The 26,710-nt window shown below is 44.3% G+C and overlaps 1 long non-coding RNA gene and 1 pseudogene across 1 annotated transcript; both read left to right on the forward strand.

The window, feature by feature from the left end:
* The first annotated feature begins 1,059 nt into the window (after positions 1–1,059).
* On the forward strand, positions 1,060–24,360 carry LOC130207459 (uncharacterized; annotated as a pseudogene).
* Positions 8,861–15,664, forward strand: LOC130207460 (uncharacterized). The gene is made up of 2 exons (XR_008834290.1): positions 8,861–9,016; positions 14,585–15,664. It is a non-coding gene; the product is annotated as an uncharacterized LOC130207460 (long non-coding RNA).
* Positions 24,361–26,710: the final 2,350 nt, after the last annotated feature.

Consider the following 26,710-nt stretch of genomic DNA (forward strand, 5'->3'; position numbering starts at 1 on the left):
TCTCACTTGTCATCTTGGGGTTCTAGATCTCAAAGGAAAAAAATAAGGATAAAACGAGTCATTTGTTATTGTACCAGATGTTCACGTGTTAATAATAAGTTCACTATTGACAGAAATGCTGGAGAAGCCAGCGAGCCAAGAGAGCCAGCAGACGTGTGGCGAGCGGGGGCCGACGGAGGCCTCCAGGATCACTGGGAAGCTGGAGGTTGAATAACGGCCAGAAAAACCTCTTTCTTTTTGTTATTTCCTTCTAAAATGTTTGTGACTAGTTCATATACACTGGGGTGGTAACACACAGGCCGTCTACTATAATGTCACTTTTAAGAATAGCAGTGAAATATATATGTATGATTTAAGGACAAATTTAACTTATAGGAAGATGCAGTTGAAGCACACCATTCACTAGGAAGCAGATGGCAGAAAAATGTGTTGACACTGTCTATAGTGCATTATTAACATACTCGGTATGTGTTTTAATCTGCATACATGCATTATGATGTGTATGATATGATATTCCTTTATTTGTCCCACACGGGACATTTCAAAAATCACAACAGCGGTGCACATCAGAGCATCAATGAAAATAAATATAAAACAAAATACTAATACTAAATATGCAGGGGGAAAATAAAGTAAAGTGCTAAGTAAAGTAAAGTGCCGAGTTTGCCAGGATCGCCAGCGATCTACTGCAGTGTGTTGTGCAGCCTGACAGCAGCAGGAAGGAAGGACTTGTGCTACCTCTCCCTCAGACACCGGGGAGGAATCAGCCGGTGGCTGAAGGAGCTGTGCAGAGCTGCGAGAGTGTCATGCATGGGGTGGGAGGCGTGGTTCATCAGAGACGAGAGCTTTGCCATCATCCTCCCGTCCCCCACCACGCTGCTGGCCTTCTTTAGCAGCTTGTTCAGCCTCTTCCTGTCAGCCGCTGCCATGCTGCTGCTGCTGCTCCAGAAGACCACTCCATAAAAGATGGCTGATGCCACCACAGAGTCCAAGATGGTCTTCAGCAGTGCTCCCTGCACTCCAAAGGACCTCAGTCTCCTCAACAGAAAGTCTGCTCTGTCGCTTTTGATAGAGTGCATGTGCGTGGTCAGCCCAGTCCAGTTTGTGTTTCAGGTGAACACCCAGGTATTTATAATTCAATTCAATTCAGTTTATTTGTATAGCCCAATTTCACAAATTACAAATTTGTCTCGGAGTGCTTTACAATCTGTACACAAAGACATCCCTGCCCCAAAACCTCACATCGGACCAGGAAAAACTCCCAAATAACCCTTCAGGGGGAAAAAAAAGGGAAGAAACCTTCAGGAGAGCAACAGAGGAGGATCCCTCTCCAGGATGGACAGGTGCAATAGATGTGTACAGAAGGACAGATTTAGAGTTTAAATACATTCAATGAATGTGACAGAGTGTATGAATAGTGCATAGAAGGCATATTCCACGATAGAGACCTCCATGATCCATCAGGCAGATGGCGGTAGAGAGGAGGAGTGGGCGGAGTCTCAACAGTGGGCGGAGTCTCAACAGGACAGTGGCGTAGTCAGGAGCAGGAATTCCACGACCCAGACCTCGATGATCCATCAGGCAGATAGGATCTATGTCGTCTCATAGGCAGTGGCGGCTGGTGAAATTTGGGGGGGGGGGGGGGGGCGCAGTTTAAATAGCACTCAACAATGAGAAGAAAAGAGGTTTTGAGTAGAATATTGTAAAAAACAAAGCTTTATTTAAAGAACACAGCGTGCTCAACACTGTCCAATAACAACTATCAACACACTGTAACTTTGGGCATGGGAGGTTCAGAGCAGCTTTAAGGAACATTAGGTTGGGTTTCAGAGGTTTGCAAAATAAAAGAGGTTCAGAGCAGAATAGAGTCAGAAAGAGATGCAGCACATGTTACATTGGGTGACAGAGCAGACCCACTACTGTAAAGAAAAGTAGCCTCCTCTCTTTAAAGTGGTCACTTTACTCTCTGGTTAAAGTCAATCATGTCTGTAACCAGCCTGTTTCCATTATTCTTGTTTTTCAGAACTTCTTCGTTGTGTTTCGATGCCAGTTCGGTCTCCTTCTCCTGACTGTAAACAAGGTTAGCTTCAGGCTGTTAGCGAGTTAGCTCCATGCTCTTAGCTAGATAACTGCGGCAAGATTCGTGCTTTACACTTGTCTGCAGCTCTTTAGATCCCTCACCCCGTTGTAGTCCAGAGAGTTTCAGTCCCTTTGGAACAACAGACAGGGGAAATTAAACAGCGCATTACTCACTGAGCCTCCAGCTGACCAGCTCCGTTAGCAACCTGCTCCCGTAGCTCCGTGGAGCTCTCTGGGCTGAGGGAACGCCGGTCTCTGATCTGCCGAATAGTCCAATCAAGTGAAATAATAAAACGATGTCATTGGCCAATGAGCGCACATTTTTGCGACCCAAGATTCACGTTTCATCCGCCAATGAGAAGCCGTCCTTACCGAAACGACCGTGAAATGTTTTCTCGATGCCGTACACACACGTTAGACCAGTGCCTTGAAAAAGGGGAGGGGCTTCTCTCCGTGATAATGAGTGGCGATATATTATATTTTTTCACATTAACTTAAGTGGTTGTTGACAGGCTGACGGTCTCCCACACACATTTAGCACGTCAACACGGTATATTTACTATTTAAATGATTTGGCATATAATGTTTTTTGACAGGATGTATTATTTATTTTTTTCTTCTTTTTTTTTTTTTTCATCTAAAATTTTTAAGAGGGGCGGCGCCCTAGCGCCCCCTATGGACGAACCGCCACTGCTCATAGGGTCCGATGACCCCATGAGACGTGAAGTCAAAAGGACTAAGGGGAGAAAGCAGAGTTAGTAACGTGTGACTGAGAGATGAAAATTCATCCTTAAGGAGAAAAAAAAAAAAAGAGGAGATAGGTATTCAGTGCATCCTAAAACGTCCCCCGGCAGCTATAAGCCTATAGCAGCATATCAAGGGGCTGGACCAGGTGAACCTGATTCAGCCCTAACTATAAGCTCTGTCAAAGAGGAAAGTCTTAAGTCTACTCTTAAACGAGGTGACTGTGTCTGCCTCCCGGACTGAAGGTGGAAGCTGGTTCCATAGAAGAGGAGCTTGATAACTAAAGGCTCTGGCTCCCATTATACTTTTTAAGACTCTAGGAACTGTAAAGAATATATATTTTAGCTTAGCACAGCCTAGTATTGTTTGCATAAATATTATGTGTAAGACGGAAAACACTGAATGGAAGTTAAAATCTCCAGCAGAGCACTCTGGCGCCTGACTGATCTAAAGAAAGATAACAGTGACACTTGGTGAGGTTTTGTGAGCCCCCCTCCTCCGCATCCACACATTCCGGAGGTGATCACATACAAAGAGCTCTCTATACTCTCAGAGCAGGGGAAGGGAACAGAGACATTTACCTCACCGGACCGATAGATAAGGAAGGGTCCAGATGTGGGCATTATTCTCCTTTAGACACTTGGGGCCCCTCAATGACCCCCCTCACACACACACACACACACACACACACACATGGCCTTTCTCCGACCCACACACACACACACACACACACGTGAAGGGCCCCTTTTGACAAACGACCTCCAGCACATCCCACCTCGGAAGAGATAAGATTATCTTAGGAAACTCCCGAGCTCAGACAAAGGAAGCTATATGTGAACTCTCTTCTATTCCCACACATTTTCACAACATGTGCACTCATTGGCACACGAGAAGAACCAATGAAGGAGCGACAGCGATGGAACCAGAGGAACAAGAACCAATGAGAAGACACCATCCTCTTTACCTCCTGACCAATTAGAACTGGCCTTGATGGCTATTTAAACCGTCACGCCCTCTGTTAAGGGGCCTCTCTCTGGTCTGAATACTCTAGGTATCGGACTGGAGGGGGCCCATGCATGATGTCAACTTGTATCCTTATTTCTGAATAAAACGCTAATAAATGTAAAGTAGAAGTCTACCGCTGTTTCTTTCAGTCAGTGCCGTCCGGGTGTGTGTGTTCCTGATCCTCCAAAAACCAACAAAATGGTAGCAAGAGAATGGTTGTGAAAGCCGGTCCAGAGACCTGAGGAGGACGGCACCTGAGATCCCAGACGGACCACTTGATCTAAGACCCGCTCCGAGAAACTGATCAAACCGCGCGGTTTCCAAATAAGGTAAGACTGAACCTGTTTATTTCAAAATCAGTCGAATTGAACACTCTAAATTTGATCAGGAGTATTGGATGTGAGTATTGGAACTGCCAAATTTTTGACTTGATTTAAATGATAAGATAAAGCGTAAAAAGGGAATCACGATACAGTTTGACAGAACGACGAGTTGGACTCGCATTAAAAGACCTCGCAGGAGGCCGGTTAGGAACCGACGACGAGTTGGACTCGCATTAGAAAGACTCCAGAGGGAGCCGGTTAGGAACCGACGACGAGTTGGACTCGCATTAGAAAGACTCCAGAGGGAGCCGGTTAGGAACCGACGACGAGTTGGACTCGCATTAGGAAGACTCCAGAGGGAGCCGGTTGGGAACCGACGACGAGTTGGACTCGCATTAAAAGACCTCACAGGAGGCCGGTTAGGGACCGAAGTCGGGTCGGACCTGCATCAGAACACATGTGTATGCATAAAACTGTGAATGAATGTTGAATACCGGTGGTGAATAAAAGTTGTCAAAGTGGAATCAACAGAGCAGAGTCGAAACCTCACGGTGTCAACGCAAGCTCTGGTCTGTTGAATTGCACGAGTGATAAATGAGGATTTATTGTTCTGAAAGGCACGTTGCCGAGTAAAGAACACATTGTATGGCAATTATGTACTATGTGTAAGAGCAGTTACGAGTTTGAGATTAAGGAGGATACTGAGAAACAACGAGGTAACTCAGCTTAATACTGCAAAAATACAAGAGCAGAAACGTAAACACTGCGAGGGAGAGACCAGCGGTGAGCTGCTGCGCGGCTCCGCTGAGGGCACGCGCCTTCACAGAAGAGAGAGCCCCTCCCCTCCCCACTTCGCTGCGCGCGTCCGTCTCAGAGCAGAACAGAGAGAGCGGAACGAAGCCAGAACAGTAACGGAAGAATTCCTTTTGAAGATAACTATTAATTAGTAGAGTGTGCAACCATCTTTTACTTTTTGAAATGATGTTTTAAAGAAATGCATTGTTTTGCCAAATTTTTAATTTTTCTTTAAATTAACTGATCAGTTGCCCGGCTAGCTCAGTCGGTAGAGAATGAGACTTCTAATTCAAAGGTTGTAGGTTATTCAGTTTTAAATTGATCCCCTTTATTATTTTAATTATAATTTTTCCTCAGTCTCTCTTAAAGATTTGACCCCTTTCAAGCATAACTGCAGTTTTTTCAGCCACAAGGCACCTCTCTTAGCAGTTCAGATATAAATAATAAAAGAAAAACTGAGAAAAAGGTTGATGTTTCTAAGATAATGATGATGCCACCATTGGATGGTGAGGGAGGAGCAGCCTATTTAGGTAGAATCAGAGAGTTGTAGAACGACAAACTAGGGAAATATTTCCTTGAGGATAGCATGACTGAACAGTTTTTAGGTTATCAATAGAATCATCTGTGACTGTGACCATACAGACTGAACTGAAAGGGATAGTAGGACTAAAGTACATGAACTTCTATGGCTGGGAAGCTCAGGTCAGACGCCATATAGATACAAATAAACAAGAGCAGAGAAAAGATGAACCTGACCAAAGCAGAAGCAGAAGCAAATGGCACAAGCCACGGTGCAGCAGACAGCAGCACAACCACATGGACCTTGAGTCATGTATAGTCTGTATCCAGCTCCTCCTCCAAATCCATAAGCACTGATCTATCAACAGCCACAGCAAGCCACGTTTGCACCGCTTCAAGCTTAGTTCCCTCAAACCTTATGTCCTGCAACAGGCGGGTCAGCAGCCCATAAATGGGGCCCAACAAGAGAGAGAATTTGCATAAAAGAAGCCCTTTCAGGAGTAAGAGGGGTAACAACTGGGGCAACGGAGGCTTTAGACGAGTATTAATAAATTTTTAATTATAGTTAGGATGGACATTGGGCTAATTTTTGTCCTTATCCACCACAGGGTTAGCAGTCTCAGTCAGGACCGCTTCAGTACTCCCATAATGTCTAACCCCGCCATAACAAGCACCCAACACACAGCCACAGCCACAAGGCAACAGTGATCCACGGCACCAGGCCCGGACCAGAGACACAAAATTAGGCGTGCCCAGATCCAACAGCTGACAGCGAACTGTACCCACTGAACAGAAATGTGCCACACCCACTAGTCAGCCACTGATTCAAGTGGAGACTAAAGAGACACTGAACAGGAAGCAAAGGGTCCGGTGAGACAGAGTAGATGATGATGACATCACACCTCTGCATGACAACAGCCAGCAGTGGAGACTTTGGTTCAAAGTCCTGCATCCCTACTCGCCACCAGGGGACCAAAAACATTGTGCCCTTAACTACACCTTGATACAAGATGAGATCTGAGATCCTGAGGGACTGCCTGCAACACGAGATTGAGGTTCATGAAAACCCAACTGTGGAGGCTGGGAGATCTATGCAGAGAAGCAAGGAGTAGCAGCGGCTGTTGAATGAACACCAGAGCTGCAGATTGTATGCAGTCGTTGATGCCGCAGCTCCACATCACAGTGTTGGTCCAGAGTGGAGGCAAAAAGAAGAACAATGGTGAAAGCAGAGGTTGAGGCTACGGACTGGGTGCACACGCAAATAAACACTTGCATTACTCCACATTTGAGAACATGGACAGAACTGCACACACATCGGAGGTCCAGTTAGTATTAGAGACACATGCTTAGCTGCACACATAGTAGAGAGAACACTGATCATGGGGACACTGACAACATGCTAAACTTATTTCCAGACACTTTTAGGACTGAAGGGTGAACTGATGTATGACTGATTCCGATAGCTCCCGTAGAGATAGAGTTAAAACCGCGTACGATTCCAATTTAATCGTCACCAGCATCCCGTAAGGATGGAACAGACTGTAGATATATTTGTTAAATCATAGAATGGTTGTTATAGGCAGGTGTACTGGAGAGGACGAGGGCTCCCTGGAATACATTAATTAATTAATTTCCTAAAACCTGGAAAATGGGCCTTGATTTGGGGCCAATAAATAAATTTGTAACCCGCTCTTTACTAATTATGCCGACTTATTATGACATTCCTAACCCAAGCACAATGATGACGCTGTGAGTTCAGACAAGACATGGTTCTCCTGCATTGATTTGACAGACGCATGCATTTTTTATTTTATTTCTCTCTTTTCTTCTCGAGGTTGACTGTTTATTAAGATTATTATTACTGAAAAGGACGGATTTAGGAATTCCATCCTATTTCAAAAGAGGGGTATGTTGATGTCAGACTATTAAGAGGAGGGCCAGACAAGTACAGACTAATAGATCAGATAGCAGCAGGTTTAGAATCAGTGACCCCAGAGAACCATAAAAAATATTTTTTTGAAATCATAATATGCTTGATAAATGAAAAGATGTAATCTTATTTGTGTTCCTTCCATAGTTGTGGTGATAGTAGATGGGTTTCAACGTTGACGGATTCGAAGAAGAGCCGCCACTTATGTACACATAACTTGCCAGTGTTTGATCACATCCCATATAGTGCACACATGCACACACTCAAGGTATAGAGTTACAAGACGCATCAGGTCCGACAACGGAACACATCTTAACAACAAACTGCTGGGGAAAGTTGATATGCACTGGGCATAACCCACAAGTTTGGGTCCATATATCACCCTCAGTCTCAAGGATTGGTCGAGAGAGCCAATAAAATAATTAAGAGGATAATGTGCGAAGGCGCTTCCACTAGGTACTGATGACCATGAGATCATTACCAGGGGGGAAGACGTCACCAAGTGAGTTGTTAACAGGAGGAAGTATGCCAGAGCCACCCAGAGATGGAGGTCATATGCCACCTCTGGATGTCTGCAAAATTGAAACGTCAGAATACATAAAAGCTCTAATTTCTCTCTCACCAAAGCTCTCTCAAACCAGGTCGTTCGAGCCCAGACGATCGATCAGGAGGCAGCAGAGCCAACCAAAGTAAAAGTAGGTGACTGGGTCAGGGTCAGCGTTCACAAGAGAAAGTGGACTGAGCCTAGGTGGACTGGTCTGTACGAAGTGAAGGAGGTTACTTCACACTCGGTCCAGGTCAAGGGTAAGGCAGAGGCACCTTGACACCACCTGACACATTGTGCCCCAGCCACCTGTCCAATAAGGACATTGACAGAAACACAATCAGATCTAAAAATGTTGATGCCACAGAGGTCGCTCCGTAGGTGTTTCGGGGAGCCTGGTAGCCCAGCTAGAAGGTCCCCCCCGCAAACCACTATAGGAACAGTTGGGAGTGAGACAAAATATTCTAATAGTCATGGGACTAACTGACAGAGATATAAATGTATGTTATGTTATTGCTTACCGTATCTTAAACTCAACAATCAGAGGAGCTTCCCGAACTCCGCGTTGCCACCCGAAGGTTGTGTTATGGGTTTGGGGAGTCTGATAAGGAAGTGATAATGAACCAGACGGAAGGAATATGTCAACTTGTCCTCAGTTCCACTTCTCCATTGTTGTTGTGGGTGTGTGTGATTAAGCTTTCAATAAAAGGCTGGACCAAAGGGGTGCTCGGCGGAATGTCTTGGAGGTCGTCGTGTTCAGAGCATAGGCGACTGAGCTTCCCCTTTGGCCAAAGCTTTGGTCAAAGATACTACGTTGTCTGTGATTCATTCTCGCCTCCTTGACCGTGATAGAGAGGAAAAACCTATCATAACTTGGTGCCGTGACCGGATCCCAACATACCCATCGGCTGGATTTTCTTTTCCTGCGGAGCCACTGACACCTGTGCAAGGCCCCGACTGATCATCGGATTAAGAGACCGCTCAGCAGTGGATAATAATTTCTGCAGAGAGGAGATCCAGTCGTGGATTGACGGGATCCGGCGGATCGGAAGACCGAGGGAGACTGACCCAGACAAAGTACGTATGGTTTTGCCCTTTTTGCGAGAAATAAAGGTTGACTACGCGTCGTAAAAATAAGCTTTTGCCCTTTTTGCGAGAAATAAAGGTTGACTACGCGTCGTAAAAATAAGCTTTTGCCCTTTTTGCGAAAAATAAAGGTTGATTACGCGTCGTAAAAATAAGCTTTTGCCCTTTTTGCGAGAAATAAAGGTTGACTACGCGTCGGTAAAAATAAGGTTTTGCCCTTTTTGCGAGAAATAAAGGTTGACTACGCGTCGGAAAAAATAAGGTTTTGCCCTTTTTGCGAGAAATAAAGGTTGACTACGCGTCGTAAAAATAAGTGTTGTGAACTAATACATATTCGTGGGAGGGTATATGTGTTTGTTTAGCTTTGTTTGTTTATATTTGTTTGTGAATGAATGCTGTGACTCTATTGAATCAGCGTCGCCCGACCTGTTCAATTAGACAACCACAGATTGGCAAGTTTGGGTAAAGAAACGAGGAAATGTACTAATACTATACGATCACACCATAAACAATGGGTAATTCTCACGGAAAGCCTGAAGGCGAATTTTCAGGCGACGCATTGTTTATGTTCAAACAGGACTCAGATAGTGTAAAATATCTGAGAAAATGGAAAACAAAATACGGCTTTTCCGGCAAACTAAATGTTTTTGAGATAGAAACAATCTGTAAGACTCTAAAAACCATCGCCATAGAAAACAAAATACCTAGACTCAGCGAATCAAAACACCACGAACTAAAACAAGCAGAACAGTGGTTCCGAGCAGCAAAAGAGAGGGCACAAGCCCAAGTAAAAGAAAAAGTAAGGGCCGTAGAAATCACGCGAGGGAAAGAGAGTTCACAGGCCCTGTACACAAAAGCCGATTTGGACGAGACCAACGTAAAAGCAGTTCACCAGCACCCCGTAGCAACAGCGTCCAGCTCCGGAGAGGAGCCACAGAGCGAGCCGGATGACGAGGAGGACGTATCACCTCCAGCATACGACCGCGTCACCACACCGTTATATCCAAAATTAACAGAGCTCCAGGACACAAAACCCCCACCGATTGCCACACGCCTACGTAACCGTCCCACCGACATACCGAAGAACGCAAACGCATTTCCAATGTTACAAGTCTCTAATCCACATGATGCGGACACACCCGCGTATGTGTTCCGGCCATGGATGGAGGCCGAATGTACCAATGCATGTGAAGGAGTTACTCCACCACAGAAAAACTTTGATCAGTTCGTATTAGATTTGTTCATGCTGGCCGAATCTTACAAACTGAACGGCAAGGAGATGGAGAAAGTTATGCAGAAAATGTTCGTGCTACGATGGGTGAAATGCAGGGGGGATTATACAGGAATAGCGGACGAAGGAGCACCCTTTGTCCACCCATTGAACGGTCCAATGGGCGGGCGTTACAGAGACCAGGTAGAGGCCGTTATGACAAGAGCTCGCCCACTGTTCCAACAATCATCATCCCACAGCAGATTAGCTGCATGTAAACAGGGACCCGGAGAGTCAGTCTCCGAGTTCCAATTCCGGTACGAAGAGGAACACAGGGCAAGCAGTGGGATCCCCTACGAGGATGGGGGAGGAACACCCTACCAACAATCATTGAAACACGGCATCCTCCGTGGTATCCAGGAACCTATAGAGGACTGGATTAGAAAACACTGCATCACTTGGGAAACAGCTAACATGGACACAATTATGTCAAATGCACGTCACGCAGAAAACCTCATTAAACTGAAAATGAACAAAGGACCAGAGGTCTATGTTCAAGAGGGGGGGGATTTTGGACTGACTGCATACCAGGGGAGGGAAACCACAAGGGGAGGGTACAGGGGAGGCCGAGGAAGAGGCCGTGGACAGACTCGAGGGAGGGGTAGAGGGCGAAATGAGGAAGAATGTTGGGCCTGCGGAGAGGTTGGACATTGGTCACGTGAATGCCCCAACCCTAAGTGGGGGCGGAAACGTCCCCTATGACAACCACAGAGCAGCCCCAGCACCCTCGTAGAGAACGAGACTGACTACGAGGAGACTAACAAACAGAAAGATGAAGTAATGTTAGACATTTGTGGTGCTTGGGGTATGTTAAATGCATTGACAACAAAACCGTACAGAAAGATTGAGTGTAACGGGAAAACAGTGGAGTTTTTATGTGACACTGGAGCATGTAAAACGGTACTGACCCAAGTGCCCCCGGACACTACATTTACCGAAGAGACCATTATGATAAAATGTGCCAATGGTAAAATAGCTCGTCACAAGGTGACAAAAAACATAAGTATGACAGACCCCGAGACCGGACGAAACTGTAAAATTCCTGTCATAGTCGATCCTCAATGTCCAGTACCACTATTAGGAAGAGACGCCATGTTGGCCCTAAAAGTATACGTGACCCCGGTGCGAGGAGGAATGGTCGCAAAAGCATTGTCAGACGAAGACTCCGAGGGAGTGTACAATGCCCAGATGAGTGAGACCATATACTTCTCCTACGAGGTAAACAAAGACGTAGAAACATGGCTTAAAAACCGATTCGGAGAAACAAACAGGCCTTATACCGATCACAGACAGAAATTGCATTTAACTATGAGGGTGGGGGGAGAAAATGATCTACAGTACGTACAGGCGTTTTTGGCCCATGACCTTGTAAAGATTATGGCCTCCTATCTACTGAAGGACATTCCGGGAAATGTGTGGCTACAATGTGAATTGGAAAACACAGACAGACCATTGTTCCAGGTCCAAAACAGCGTTCCTCATGTTTCCATTAAAAAAGCCAAAAACTCCGAATGGAAAGATATGGGGCCCCGAGCTAAACGCGCAACCATGGTAACCGATTGGCATCCCACTCCGTCATCTGATGACATGCAATGGGAAACCAGCGGTTCCACTGGGTTTCGGCGAGTACACCTCAAAATCACTGTACGGGCTGAACCAAAGATAAGAGAACAAAAAATAGACGACACATGAGATAATGTAATGACACTGGAGGAATCAATGCCAAAATTCCTCCAGAACATGCCATCCACTTTGTGGACTAAAGGACCAGCCGATGTGGGTTTAATAACAACAGCCGAGCCAGTTGTGTTGACACCAAAAAGTGATTTCAGACCATGTGTTAGACAGTATCAATTAAAACCCGATGCAAAAAAGGGCATCGCTCCCGTAATCCAGGAATTACTAAAAGCAGGAGTTTTAACAGAATGTCCAAGCTCTCCCTGTAATACAGCTATCTTTCCAGTGAAAAAGGCGAATGGTAAAGACTGGCGAATGATACAGGATCTCAGACCTGTGAATGCTGCTGTAATCATCAGAGCTCCAGTGGTCCCTGATCCACATACCATTCTGAACCAGATAGAAGCAGACAAAAATTGTTTTTCAGTAATAGATTTAAGCAACGCCTTCTTTTCTATTCCTGTACACGAAGACAGTCAATATTGGTTTGCATTCACATATGAAGGAAAGAGGTACACCTACACACGATTACCTCAGGGATATGCTGAAAGTCCCGCAATATTCTCAGCCGAAATTCAAAAAGTCGTGTCAGCAGCAAATCTGCCTAATGATAGCCAGATAATCACATACGTGGACGACATTTTGTTGGCCTCCACATCTCAAGAAGCATGTGAACAGGACACGAGAGCGCTACTTCTCCATTTAGGAAAGTACGGGTGCAAGGTCAACAAGGACAAGTTACAGGCAGCAAAAGCAGAAGTAACTTATTTAGGCCATGCAATCAGTGGAGAAGGAAAACGCGTTACTAATGACAGAAAGAAAGCAATATTAAATGCCCCGAAACCAGAAACAAAGAAACAAATGTTGTCTTTTCTTGGGCTGTGTAATTATTGCCGTGCGTTCATACCAGAGTATGCTAAAGAAACTGCGCCCCTGTTAGCATTAGTGTATGACAAGCCACTCGCTCTAAAGGACAGACTAACATGGACCTGTGAAGCTAATGAAGCTTTTGACAAAACAAAACAACTACTTTGCGGTAGCACAGTTCTATCTCACCCTAACTATAAAAAGGAATTCACTTTGGCAGTGGACTGCAAAAGAGGGTTTATGACATCAGTTTTGCTGCAACCAGCTGGAGATAAAATGAGACCTGTAGCGTTTCATTCGAAACGCTTGGATACAGTTGCTCAAGCCATGCCCGAATGTGTCCAATCCATTGCAGCAGCTGCAATGGCCGTGGAACAAACGGCAGATATCATTTTGTTTCATCCCACCATATTGATGGTTACTCATGCAGTGAGTGCCTTATTGCTACAAGCAAAACTAACATTCCTGTCACCAGCGAGACAATTGCATTACACAGCGGTGTTACTAGGCCAAGGTCACATAACCATCCAAAGATGTATCACCATTAATCCAGCATCGTTTGTTCCCACAACAACAGATGGCACACCACATGACTGTGTAGAGATTGCTGATACTGTCACGTTGCCGAGAGTTGACCTGAAGGATATCGCACTACCCGAAGGGGAGGTGTGGTATGTGGATGGGTCAGCCCAGAAGGATGCATGTGGAAAAAACCAAGTTGGGTATGCGGTAGTGAGTCAGGGAGGGGAAGTAATAAGTGCAGGCCCACTTCCTCCCACATACTCCGCCCAAGCAGCAGAATTAGTTGCGCTGACTGAAGCATGCAAAGCAGGGTCAGGCCTAAAACTGACTATTTACACCGACAGCCAATATGCACACTCAACATTGTTCATATTTGCTAAAATGTGGGAAAAAAGGGGAATGGTGACATCTACTGGGCGTCCAGTAGTTCATGCACTTTTGTTAACGGGTTTACTAGCAGCTATAACTTTACCTAAAGAATTAGCTGTAGTAAAATGCCGAGCACACCAGACAGGCATAGATGAAATAACAAAAGGCAATGCTAAAGCTGATGAAGAAGCAAAACGAGCGGCTAAAACACCACAGGTACACGCAGTACGAACAACACCGTCAAGTCCAATAGACATTGAGATCCTACGAGAGGCACAAGCGAATGCAACAACACAAGAAAAAGCCACATGGGAAACAAGGGGGGCCACGGAGGAAAACAAGATGCTTTGTATAGAAGGGAAACCGATCCTACCAAGAAGTCTATTTAAGGCCGTGGCTATTTTGAGTCATGGGCGATGCCATGTCTCAACAGGAGGGATGGTATCTATGATAGAACAATACTTCTATACAATAAATATACAAAACTACTTAAAACTTTTTTGTAAAGCATGTGTGACATGCATCAAGCACAACCCTCAAGGAAACCTAATCATTCATGGACGACCCTACCGCCTACCACTAACTCACCCAGATTTAGAGCAAATGGGTGAGAAAGAAACACTAGTGGAGTACATGAAGAAGAATAAGAATATACACTTTTATTAATCCCCAAGGGGAAATTAGTTCTCTGCATTTAACCCATCCTTAGTTATTAAGGAGCAGTGGGCTGCGGTGAAGCGCCCGGGAAGCAACTGGGGGTTCAGCGCCTTTTTTTGAAGACCATGATGGGGAGAGGAGTCAGGGAAGCAAATGTCTTGCCAGATTCACCTGTCTCCCCCATTATGTCTGTACAGGTCAGCGACTGGGTCTTCATCCGCGTCATCAAGAAAAAGACGTGGAGCGACGCTCGCTGGGAGGGACCATTCCAAGTCCTTCTGACGACTGCAACCGCTGTAAAGATAGCCGAGAGGACCACCTGGATACATCTCTCCCATTGCAAACTGTTCCCTACAGAAATCCCGGACCAGTGCCCTGATCCCGAGACGACCACGAGCAGAGGGGAAGACTGACTTCAAAGGGGGCTGTCCGCTTAAAAGACAGCCATCTCAACGTCAGTGAAGAAACCAACGATCCCTGCTCTTAGGTGTCGACTCGGGTGATGGAGCGAGAGGTCCCGAGGAACTCAAACGAGAGGAGCAATCAGTACTCTAGCATCGGTGTCTGGGCTCACCTCACGGATGGAGCCCATTGAAACGACCGCGTACATTCATATGTATGATGACATGGGAAGACCTGTCAATGCTCCCGTTTAAGAAAATATAACGTAAACTTTTGGTTTAAGCTTGTATGACATAATTGTGTAAAACTCCTCACAAGGAACGGACAATTATTGATGTGAAGCTGCTGACTAAAAAGTTTAATTCCCAAAGAGATTGGTGTGGTATTACTAACAAATTATGTGTAAGGAAAAAAGAGAATAATCATGATTCTGCTTGGACTGCTTAACCCAAATACGTAAATCACATGCTGCTTAGAAATTAGACAAATAAAATGAGTGCCCTTATTGACCATGTTTAAATAATAAGCAATAGCATAAACAGGAGGGAACTGACAGAGATATAAATGTATGTTATGTTATTGCTTACCGTATCTTAAACTCAACAATCAGAGGAGCTTCCCGAACTCCGCGTTCCCACCCGAAGGTTGTGTTATGGGTTTGGGGAGTCTGATAAGGAAGTGATAATGAACCAGACGGAAGGAATATGTCAACTTGTCCTCAGTTCCACTTCTCCATTGTTGTTGTGGGTGTGTGTGATTAAGCTTTCAATAAAAGGCTGGACCAAAGGGGTGCTCGGCGGAATGTCTTGGAGGTCGTCGTGTTCAGAGCATAGGCGACTGAGCTTCCCCTTTGGCCAAAGCTTTGGTCAAAGATACTACGTTGTCTGTGATTCATTTCTCGCCTCCTTGACCGTGATAGAGAGGAAAAAACCTATCACTAACCCTTGCCATTATCGTAGGATTAGTCATGTGAGGTTTAGAGAAGAACCTGCCAAAAAAGACATTATTCTGCTCTTGCTTATTTAAGGTAGCTTAGCAGATAGCTAACAGCAGATCCATAAAATGAAGACTCAGGAATCCGGAGTTGAATTTAGGGTCTTTAGTATAAATCTTTGAAATTGTAAAACTGTGGAGACATAACTTCACAAACCGTCCACACACATATACATAAACAACACTATGATTAACACAAAGCCATCATGCCAGGAATTATCCCTATCCATCAACATGAACCTCCTGACTACTTAAGAGTCCAAGCTAACCCTAACATGACAAATGCTAATCGCGATTAGCTAGATGCTAATCGCAATTAGCTAGACGCTAATTAGCGTCTAGTGCTATAACACAATATTATAACAGTAATGACACATAGCAGATATTTACATGTTACATACATAGATACTTACAGACTTAGAACTTCAGAGGCTATCAAGCGGTAAAGGTGAAACGTAGCTGCAGTATGTGCTTTCAGTAGAAACGTGAAACAGGAACTAACTACGGTAAGAGAGGAGGGATAAATCTAAGAACAAGAAAGGCAATTGCCTTCTACACCACTTGGCATCTCGAATGCAACACATGACAATGTGGGGCAGAACACTCCCCGCTTGGTATTTTATAATACCACTATGTCCCCTCACTGAGGAGCAGGACAACTTCTGAGACAGGCCTTGAATACACCTTAGGGGTGCCTTCTTTGATGATCAGGAAGTTTACTTTCCGAACTCTGCCATAGCGACTGGGAGTGGTTTCGACAATAACTCCCGTTGGCCACTCATTGCTCTTAACTTAAATGTCTTTGAAAAGTACCACATCTCCATCTTGTAGATTCGGTCTTTCTGACTGCCACTTCTTGCGAGACTGGAAGGTCACCAAATATTCTTGCTTCCAGCGTTTCCAGAAGCTTTCAGCAAGGTTTCGGACTTGTCTCTACTGCTCTTATAAATATCTTTGACATCCATCTTCCCTGGAGGAGCAGATACTGCGTCGATCTTCTGTGTAAGCCCCATTACAAGCGTTAAAACCGCTGGCATCTTAGGATCAGAAGTCCCTGGAACTAGACGTCTCGCGTTCATTATTGCCATGACTTCGGCTATTTGTGTCTCAAGTACTTCACGTGATAGACGACAGTTCTCCTTCACCAACATGGCATCTAAAATGTGACGTGGTACACCGATCATCCTTTCCCACACACTCCTCATGTAAGAAGAGTGTGGAAGATTACATATCCAGGTGCAGCCTTTGTCTCGCAGGTGAGCTCTCAACTCTAGATCTTCTGAACCGATACAAACCGAGAAGTCCACTTGTAACTCTTGTAGCATAGGTTGGAACTTGAGGGCACACCTCTACGTCAGTCTCTGGATGTAGAAGGTCCAATAACTCTGGATGTGAAAACTCATCCTTTTCTGTTCTGTTGAAAACTTTGCTTCCAAGCTTGTCATCCTCCTGGAGCTCTGTGTCTTCGAAGGTTTGATTACTCTGACTTGATGTCCTCTTGTTAACTTTCTCATTGGCATGGATAACACTAGCACATGGACTAAGGAAGGACGTACGCCCATCATGTAGTATATTAGTCTTGTAAACATCGATGCTGTTGGACTTGTGGGCTCCACTGAGACATACTTCTCCAACAATAACCCACCCAAGGTCCAGCCATTGAGCATACGGTGCATTGTTGGGTCCATTGTACTGTTTTCGCACTTTGTGTACCCGTAGTAGGTCTCTGGCAAGGAGAAGGAGGATGTCTGTATCAGGATCGATAGCTGGGATTTTATTCGCTACTGGCTTGAGGTGGGGATAATGATGTGCTATCTCTGGAGAGGGGATCTCTGAACGGTCGTCAGGCATCATGTCACACTCTATGAGTGTGGGGAGAGGAATCTGTACGTTGCCATCCATTGACTCAACTATAAGTTTAGTTGCGCGTCGTCCTGATGTTTCCATAACCCCTGAGCATGTTTTAAGGACGTATGGTGCAGCGCCTGCTCTAATGTCAAGATGGCCAAGGAGCTCCGTCTTTGCCAAGGACCTGTTACTCTGTTCATCAAGGACAGCGTAGACTTTAACAGCTTTCTCTCTTTGACCTACAGGGTAGACCTTGACCAAGCATATTTTGGAACATGATCGGACGCCGACAGAGTCCCCGCAGACTTCTGTGCATTTTGACATAACCTCTGGAGTCTCATTCTCCTGTTGCTCCCCGCTTTGATCTTCCTTGATAGCAGAGCTCACTGGTTCCCACAACGTTGGCCCAGGGTGGAGCGCAGATGGGTTTCTGTTGCTATTGCACTCTTTGTAGTGCACAGCTTCATCGCAGTCCTTGGCGAAGTGACTTGTTGAAGCGCAACACTTGAAACAGATACGTTTCTCTTTCAGGTAAGCCTTTCTGTCCTCTATAGTCTTGTTGCGGAACCCACGGCATTTTCTTAGAGGATGGGGCTTATTATGTAAGGGACACAATCTGTCTGGATCCTCAAACTGTCTATCTGTGTTGTTTTGCTTGACTTGACCCTCTAAGGAAACCTCAGTCTTCCTGGTGAACACAGATGGTTTGATGTTTTTCAGAGATGTATCTGTCCTAGTGGAACCACCCATGATAAGTTCAGCAAAGCTGGGGTCATTTCGGGTCTTTGCCTGGTCACGAATGAACTTTACAAAGATGCTAAAGGGAGGATATTGAACCTGATAGTTATTTTTGTATTCAGAGCCAACAGAGATCCATTTCTCTACAAGGTTATAGGGGAGCTTCTGTGCGATGGGGTTGACACCACGGGGTGTGTTAAGGTAAGAGAGTCCAGGTAAGAACCCATCTTTCCTAACTGCCTCCAGTTCTAGCAACAGGTCCCCTAGCTCCCTCAGCTTCTCATTATCTTTGTTTGAGATCTTAGGAAACTCCTCTAACTTTGTTAACAGAGCGTTTTCAATTATTTCAGCTGAGCCGTAGCATTCTTCCAATCTCTGCCAGATCATTTGGAGCCCTGAGCTAGCATTATTAATGTTGACTGCACAGATGCGTTTGGCATGCTCTGTAGTGTGGACCAAGCCATTTGGTTAATAAATCTAGCTCTTCTCTGTCGGTAAGGTTCAGGTCACTGATGGAGTTGACAAAAGAGGCTTTCCATGTCCAATAATTCTCTGGTCTATCGTCAAATTTTACGAGTCCAGAGCTAACTATTTCTTTGCGAATCAGGTATCTGGCTAAGTAGGCTGTGTCTGATTGGACATGCTGAGTTGCTTTAGAGGGCATGACCTGGTCTGTACCTTCTGACAGTGTAATGTGAGTCTGGAAGGGGTGGCGTTCTTCTTGGAGGAACTTCTGAGGGCTCGTGTGGCTTCGCTGAAGGTTGGTTGTGCTCATTCTCTGGTGTTGTGCTGGTAATTCTTGGAATGTGTGGTCGTGGAATTCACCAGAACTGTCAATTTGGAGACCTGGATCGTCTACATCATTGTTGTCCATATTTGGCTGGCGCTTTGATGGAGAGAGAGGTTCTCGTTTTGTGAGTTGGTGCTGTTGCTGACCATGGTCCTGAGAATGTTGTTGCAAATATTCTTTGGTACGTTGAGGTGGTGGATACGTAGCTAGATTGATCACATTTTGCCTTGGTAGTTTTCCACATTCTTCCTCACAAGCTGCCTCAAGGATTTCAGCTTCTGTGATAGCTGCTAAAGCAGCGCCCTGCATTTTCAGTGCATGTAGGTTTGCCTGTAGCTCAGTTTTTCTTCTTTGCTGGTCCGCTCTTACTTTGAATTCTTCTGCTTCTATCCGTGCCTGCTCGATTAACATGTCTGCTTCTTTCTGAGCATACGAAGCTTTGACCCGAGCAGCTTCTGCTTTTGCTCTTGCCTTGGTGGCAGCAGAGCTGTGTGTTGAAGAACGGCTAGATTAGTTTGAGCGTTTGGAACAGGAGGAGTATTGAGACTGTTCATCAGATGTGTCTTGTAGAGGATTTTCTTCTTTGTTTTCCTCCATAATGGCTTGTAAAAGCTATACTGAGCTGTGTCTCTGGTCTCCAGTGTATTTAATCCACTTTTCATTTGATAGGAGACTAAGTAGTCAGTCTTTTTACTATTCTGCTCTTGCTTATTTAAGGTAGCTTAGCAGATAGCTAACAGCAGATCCATAAAATGAAGACTCAGGAATCCGGAGTTGAATTTAGGGTCTTTAGTATAAATCTTTGAAATTGTAAAACTGTGGAGACATAACTTCACAAACCGTCCACACACATATACATAAACAACACTATGATTAACACAAAGCCATCATGCCAGGAATTACCCCTATCCATCAACATGAACCTCCTGACTACTTAAGAGTCCAAGCTAACCCTAACATGACAAATGCTAATCGCGATTAGCTAGATGCTAATCGCAATTAGCTAGACGCTAATTAGCGTCTAGTGCTACAACACAATATTATAACAGTAATGACACATAGCAGATATTTACATGTTACATACATAGATACTTACAGACTTAGAACTTCAGAGGCTATCAAGCGGTAAAGGTGAAACGTAGCTGCAGTATGTGCTTTCAGTAGAAACGTGAAACAGGAACTAACTACGGTAAGAGAGGAGGGATAAATCTAAGAACAAGAAAGGCAATTGCCTTCTACACCACTTGGCATCTCAAATGCAACACATGACAATGTGGGGCAGAACAGACATTATAATAGAAAAGATTAGGGAGAATATTGTTTTTAATATATGTTGCATGAGAGCGACTGTATGTTAATATTATAGATTGACGAAGCCAGTTGAATTATGTGAAGTGACTTACAATAACAATGACAGGACATTTATTGTGAAAATGACTTTAATGTGGACAATAACAAAGACAGGACTCTTATTTTGAAAATACTTGGTTAGCGACTTGACCGGAAGTGATGTTTTGACCGTGGGTTAGTGACATTTGACCCCTCCATTGTTCTAGCGGAACTTTGAACTAATCACTAGGTGTTAAAGGCTGGACTCACCTTTGAGTGAGGATTGGCTGATTTTGAGTCTAAGACTCTGGGGATTAGAGATAGCGGGGTCTCATCAACAGATATCTCGATGCTGGAAGGCTGAGGAAGCAGAGGAGCCGGGAGCCAATGAAGAGCACGATCTACCACCCACGATGCTGCCCATGGGAGTCATGTCGTATCCAGGGCCCATGCGACACCAGTGGAAGAAGAACAACAAGCCTGACCAGGACGATCCAGACGAAATCAAGTTCGAGACCACCGGATAAAGACCCCATCGAGGACCAGAGGACCAGAACGACCAGAAGGACGATACAGAGGAGACCAGACCCAGACCGGGTTGAAGCAGACGAGTTGCAGAGGAGACCAGACCCACAGGTCGCAGACGAGTACCAGGATGAAGCAGATGACGCTGACCCAGCCAGGGTTGAAGCAGATGAGTTGCAGCGGGGACCGGATCGTCAACTGGTTATCAGGATGCCAACCTGCTACTCACCAGCCGCTAGGATGCAAGACCCAGGCCTGCCTGACCACTCTCAATTTCACCTCTTTCCTTCTACACCTGCACATTACAGATTTAACGCACACAGACCTACTGACTTCCCTAGGATGGAAGATCTAAGAGGGTGGATCGGAGTACCACATGACAGAAACCACGCCCCTATTTCCATCCTTAACAGAGAGAGACTCTCTCCCCGAGAAATAGGTATCTTACAGGTCTTATGGGACCTTAATCTAGGCAACGAAAGATCATATTTCAGGAGACTCATTCACGTCAAATGGCAGCGCTAAGACAGGACGAGGAGACCAGGACACATAGCCACTTAGGGAGGCCAGGCCATGACAAGATCTGGCATAAAGAGGGAAATAAATATTCCCGGAGTAAGGGTTCACATCCAGCGGATGTGAAAAGAGGGATTTGTAAAGAATATATATTTTAGCTTAGCACAGCCTAGTATTGTTTGCATAAATATTATGTGTAAGATGGAAAACACTGAATGGAAGTTAAAATCTCCAGCAGAGCACTCTGGCGCCTGACTGATCTAAAGAAAGATAACAGTGACACTTGGTGAGGTTTTGTGAGCCCCCCTCCTCCGCATCCACACATTCCGGAGGTGATCACATACAAAGAGCTCTCTATACTCTCAGAGCAGGGGAAGACAACAGAGACATTTACCGCACCGGACCGATAGATAAGGAAGGGTCCAGATGTGGGCATTATTCTCCTTTAGACACTTGGGACCCTCAATGACCCCCCTCACACACTCACACACACACACACACACATGGCCTTTCTCCGACCCACACACACACACACACACACACACGTGAAGGGCCCCTTTTGACAAACGACCTCCAGCACATCCCACCTCGGAAGAGATAAGATTATCTTAGGAAACTCCCGAGCTCAGACAAAGGAAGATATATGTGAACTCTCTTCTATTCCCACACCTTTTCACAACATGTGCACTCATTGGCAGACGAGAAGAACCAATGAAGGAGCGACAGCGATGGAAGCAGAGGAACAGGAACCAATGAGAAGACACCATCCTCTTTACCTCCTGACCAATTAGAACTGGCCTTGATGGCTATTTAAACCGTCGCGCCCTCTGTTAAGGGGCCTCTCTCTGATCTGAAGACTCTAAGTGGAGGGGGCCCATGCATGATGTCTACTTGTATCCTTATTTCTGAATAAAACGCTAATAAATGTAAAGTAGAAGTCTACCGCTCTTTCTTTCAGTCAGGTCCGTCCGGGTGGGTGTGTTCCTGTTGATCCTCCAAAGACCAACAGAACTACAAGTAGTCCCGCATTTAGTGAGCGTAGCTCTCTAGTGGGGCAATATGGTACTACAAGCTCCTTAAGATATGATGGTGCATCACCAATCAAGGCTTTGTAGGTTAAGAGAAGAATTTTAAAAGTGATTCTTGATTTTATGGGTAGCCAGTGCAGAGCAGCTAGTGAAGGAGTGATGTGATCTCTTTTCTTAGTTTTAGTGAGAACACGAGCTGCAGCATTCTGGATCAACTGGAGGGACCTAAGAGACTTATTAGAGCAGCCTGATAATAAGGAGTTGCAGTAATCCAGTCTCGAAGTAACGAACGCGTGAACCAATTTTTCTGCATAAGATTTTACTATCTCAAATGTCCAGTCCCTGGATGCTCACTGGTACCGGAGGAGTGCGTTTACCACGGCGGAAGTCCACCACTCGGTCTTACTAGAGTTGATGTGGATTTGAGAGATGTTTGTAAGTTTACTGTACAAAAGGCTAAAAAAGGGATTAAAAGAAGATGTATTTCTGAGGAGTCCAATTTTGGACTAATGTTGAAATGGATGTAAGAATGGTGAACTCCTTTTTGGTTTTCAAGAGAATTATTTATAGAACAATTCTTGAGAGTTATAAGATAAGATAAGATATATACTTTATTAATCCCCAAGGGGAAATTAGTTCTCTGCATTTAACCCATCCTTAGTTATTAAGGAGCAGTGGGCTGCAGTGATGCGCCCGGGAAGCAACTGGGGGTTCAGTGCCTTGCTCAAGGACACTTCGACTTGCAACTAATGGGGAGAGCCGGGATCGAACCGACAACCTGGGGGTTGCAGGACGACCCCCTTACCCCACTGAGCTACAGCCGCCCCCAAAATGTGATTAATGTGACCGAAACACAGGTGGCGGCGCGACTCTCTGCCTGTCTGACCGACATCTCTCAGTGGATGTCTTCTCACCACCTGAAAATCAACCCCGACAAGACCGAGCTACTATTCCTTCCAGGGAAAGGCTCCCCCACCCATGACCTGACTACCACCTTCAACAGCTCTGTGTTGGCCCCTACCCCGACTGCCAGGAACCTCGGGGTGACACAAGACAGTCAACTCTCCCTGACGGCCAACATCACTGCGACAGCGCGTTCCTGTAGGTACATGCTGCACAACATCAGGAGAATACGTCCTCTTCTTACTCAGAAGGCGGCACAGGTTCTGGTCCAGGCTCTGGTCATTTCACGCCTTGACTACTGCAACTCCCTCCTGGCTGGTCTACCTGCTAAGGCCATCCAACCTCTGCAGCTCATCCAGAATGCAGCAGCTCGACTGGTCTTCAGCCTCCCGAAATTCACCCACACCACTCCGCTCCTCCGCTCTCTCCACTGGTTACCGGTGGCTGCCCGCATCCGCTTCAAAACATTGGTTCTGGCGTACCGTGCTCTGAACGGATCGGGCCCCGTCTACATCCGGGATATGGTCACACCGTACACCCCGGAGCGTTCGCTCCGCTCGGCAACAGCCAAACCGACTTGTGACTCCTGCACCTCGAGCTAATCACTCTACATCCAGACTGTTTGCTGTCCTGGCTCCTCAGTGGTGGAACGAGCTCCCCACTGACACCAGGACAGCAGAAAGTCTCTACATCTTCCGCCGGAGACTGAAAACACACCTTTTCCAACTATATCTGGATTAAAACACAGATTTGCACTTCAGTGGCACTTAAATAGCTCTTATTGTGGTACTTTTGTAGTTCGACTATGTTGAGGAAATGTTACTTCCTGTATTCTTGTTCTTTGTTTATACTCTAGGTTGAAATGCACTTATTGTAAGTCGCTTTGGATAAAAGCGTCTGCTAAATGACATGTAATGTAATGTAAAATTTATTTATATGGAAGATGTATGTGAAAGTATGTATGTGTGTATGTGTATATATGTATGTATATATGTATGTATATACAGGACTGTCTCAGAAAATTAGAATATTGTGATGAAGTTCTTTATTTTCTGTAATGCAATTCAAAAAACAAAAATGTCATGCATTCTGGATTCATTACAAATCAACTGAAATATTGCAAGCCTTTTATTCTTTTAATATTGCTGATTATGGCTTACAGCTTAAGAAAACTCAAATATCCTATCTCTAAATATTAGAATATCATGAAAAAGTATACTAGTAGGGTATTAAACAAATCACTTGAATTGTCTAATTAACTCGAAACACCTGCAAGGGTTTCCTGAGCCTTGACAAACACTCAGCTGTTATAAATCTTTTTTTTACTTGGTCTGAGGAAATATTAAAATTTTATGAGATAGGATTTTAGAGTTTTCTTAAGCTGTAAGCCATAATCAGCAATATTAAAAGAATAAAAGGCTTGCAATATTTCAGTTGATTTGTAATGAATCCAGAATGCATGACATTTTTTTAATTTTTTAATTGCATTACAGAAAATAAAGAACTTCATCACAATATTCTAATTTTCTGAGACAGTCCTGTATATGTATATATATATATGTTTTATTTTTTATTTTCTTTGTTATTTTTTCTTTATTTTACATACATTTTCTGATTTATTTGATATTAATTTAGGATAGGAATATATAAGCATTTTTTTCTTCTACCTATACCTTTTCAGTCTTTCTGTTTTGTATATTATATAGAATAATATTGTGTTGTATTGTATTTGATTGACTGAATAAAATACACAACATGTATGAAACTTCTAAAGAAATGTCTGAGTGACCGTCAATTATTAAATATTATAAAATTATAGATATTCTTATTTACAGTAAACAGAGCAGGGTAATGTAAAAAGAACATTAGTAATATAAATAATTAAGCTGTTTCCAACAGTAGTGACTACAGGCAGTTTAATTCATATTTATTAATGTACGCAGCAACTTTTCAATTAGTCGTTGCATTGTTTAATGCAACACAGTTTCTAATATAGTTTAATCAAAGTAGTTTGTGTGCGTGTGTGTGTATAGAGTTGTTGCTGTTATAGTTGTCCACCTCATTGTGCTGTTTCTTGAATGAACAAAGCAGAGCCTGTATGAGAAGAAGCTACCTACCGCTAGACCATCATATCGGGCAATTTCTATGGCATTTTTGGTTAATTTATCATTATGAAACGCGTCACGTGACCAAGCAATTGACATATCTAAATCAAAGATATTAAGAATAAATTAAAAGAGTTGACGGGTAAATAATACTTATAATAAATAAAGAGTAACCCAGATGGTCATAATAATAATAATACTGGGAATTTATAGCGCTTTTCTAGACACTCAAATGTCGTTGTTAGCTTGCTAGTAGCAGGCTAACTACCCACACAGTGCAAACCTGCATCAGTTTTCAATGCATTCAGGAAACTCAAATCAGGTTGAGGGAGCAGTAGCTGAACAGCAGGCCTTCACGTGAGCTCGTACTCGTGGCATTGTGTTCATGACCATGCATTAGCAATGCAGAGCTGCCAACTTTTCAAAAAACCTTGGAGTGAGATTTTGTCGGGGGTGACCAAAATGTTGCCGCGCACGCAGCCACACACGTTGGTCGCTTAAATATCAGGAAATTTGAATTAATGTGGCGTTGTACCCACGTTGTACCCATGTTGTACCCTGCATTCTGGCCTGGCAAAGGTCTTTTACGAGGTATCTTTGCTACCTTAAAGAATTTAAATGTTTTTTAATAACTCTACTCTCATTTCCAAAAACATGCCTAATTCTATTGCACAAATGTCCTGTCTTTATGTTCAATTCTTTATAATACATCTTAGGCTACTTGTTCAAAGTGCTGTTTGGAAAATTTTTTAGAGGGTCCTTTTCCTAGGCCTGCAAATAAAGTGATAAATGCTATGTGGGCAGCCTTAACAAACAATGCTCTGATGTGTTGAGCATGCAGGATACCAAGAGGTTAACAAGGTGCTCTCCTGCTGCTTGTTATGACAGCTGAGTTTACATCACCACACAAAATCACACGCACAAACACAACACATTATTTCAAGATTTAAAGTTTAAGAGAGTGAGAACTTAATTGAACCACATGTCATTAACAGGGCTCTTAAGTTTTGAAGACAGGCAAGAGTGACATATCTATCCAGGATGCTTTATTTTCATTGATTGCTGGATGAAATCTTACCCAGATACAACAGATATGTTTTTTTCTGATTGGCTATTGTGTAGCCCATTTCTTTTTTTTGATTGGCT

This window comes from Pseudoliparis swirei, chromosome 17, assembly GCF_029220125.1.
Source record: "Pseudoliparis swirei isolate HS2019 ecotype Mariana Trench chromosome 17, NWPU_hadal_v1, whole genome shotgun sequence".
Lineage (NCBI taxonomy): Eukaryota > Metazoa > Chordata > Actinopteri > Perciformes > Liparidae > Pseudoliparis > Pseudoliparis swirei.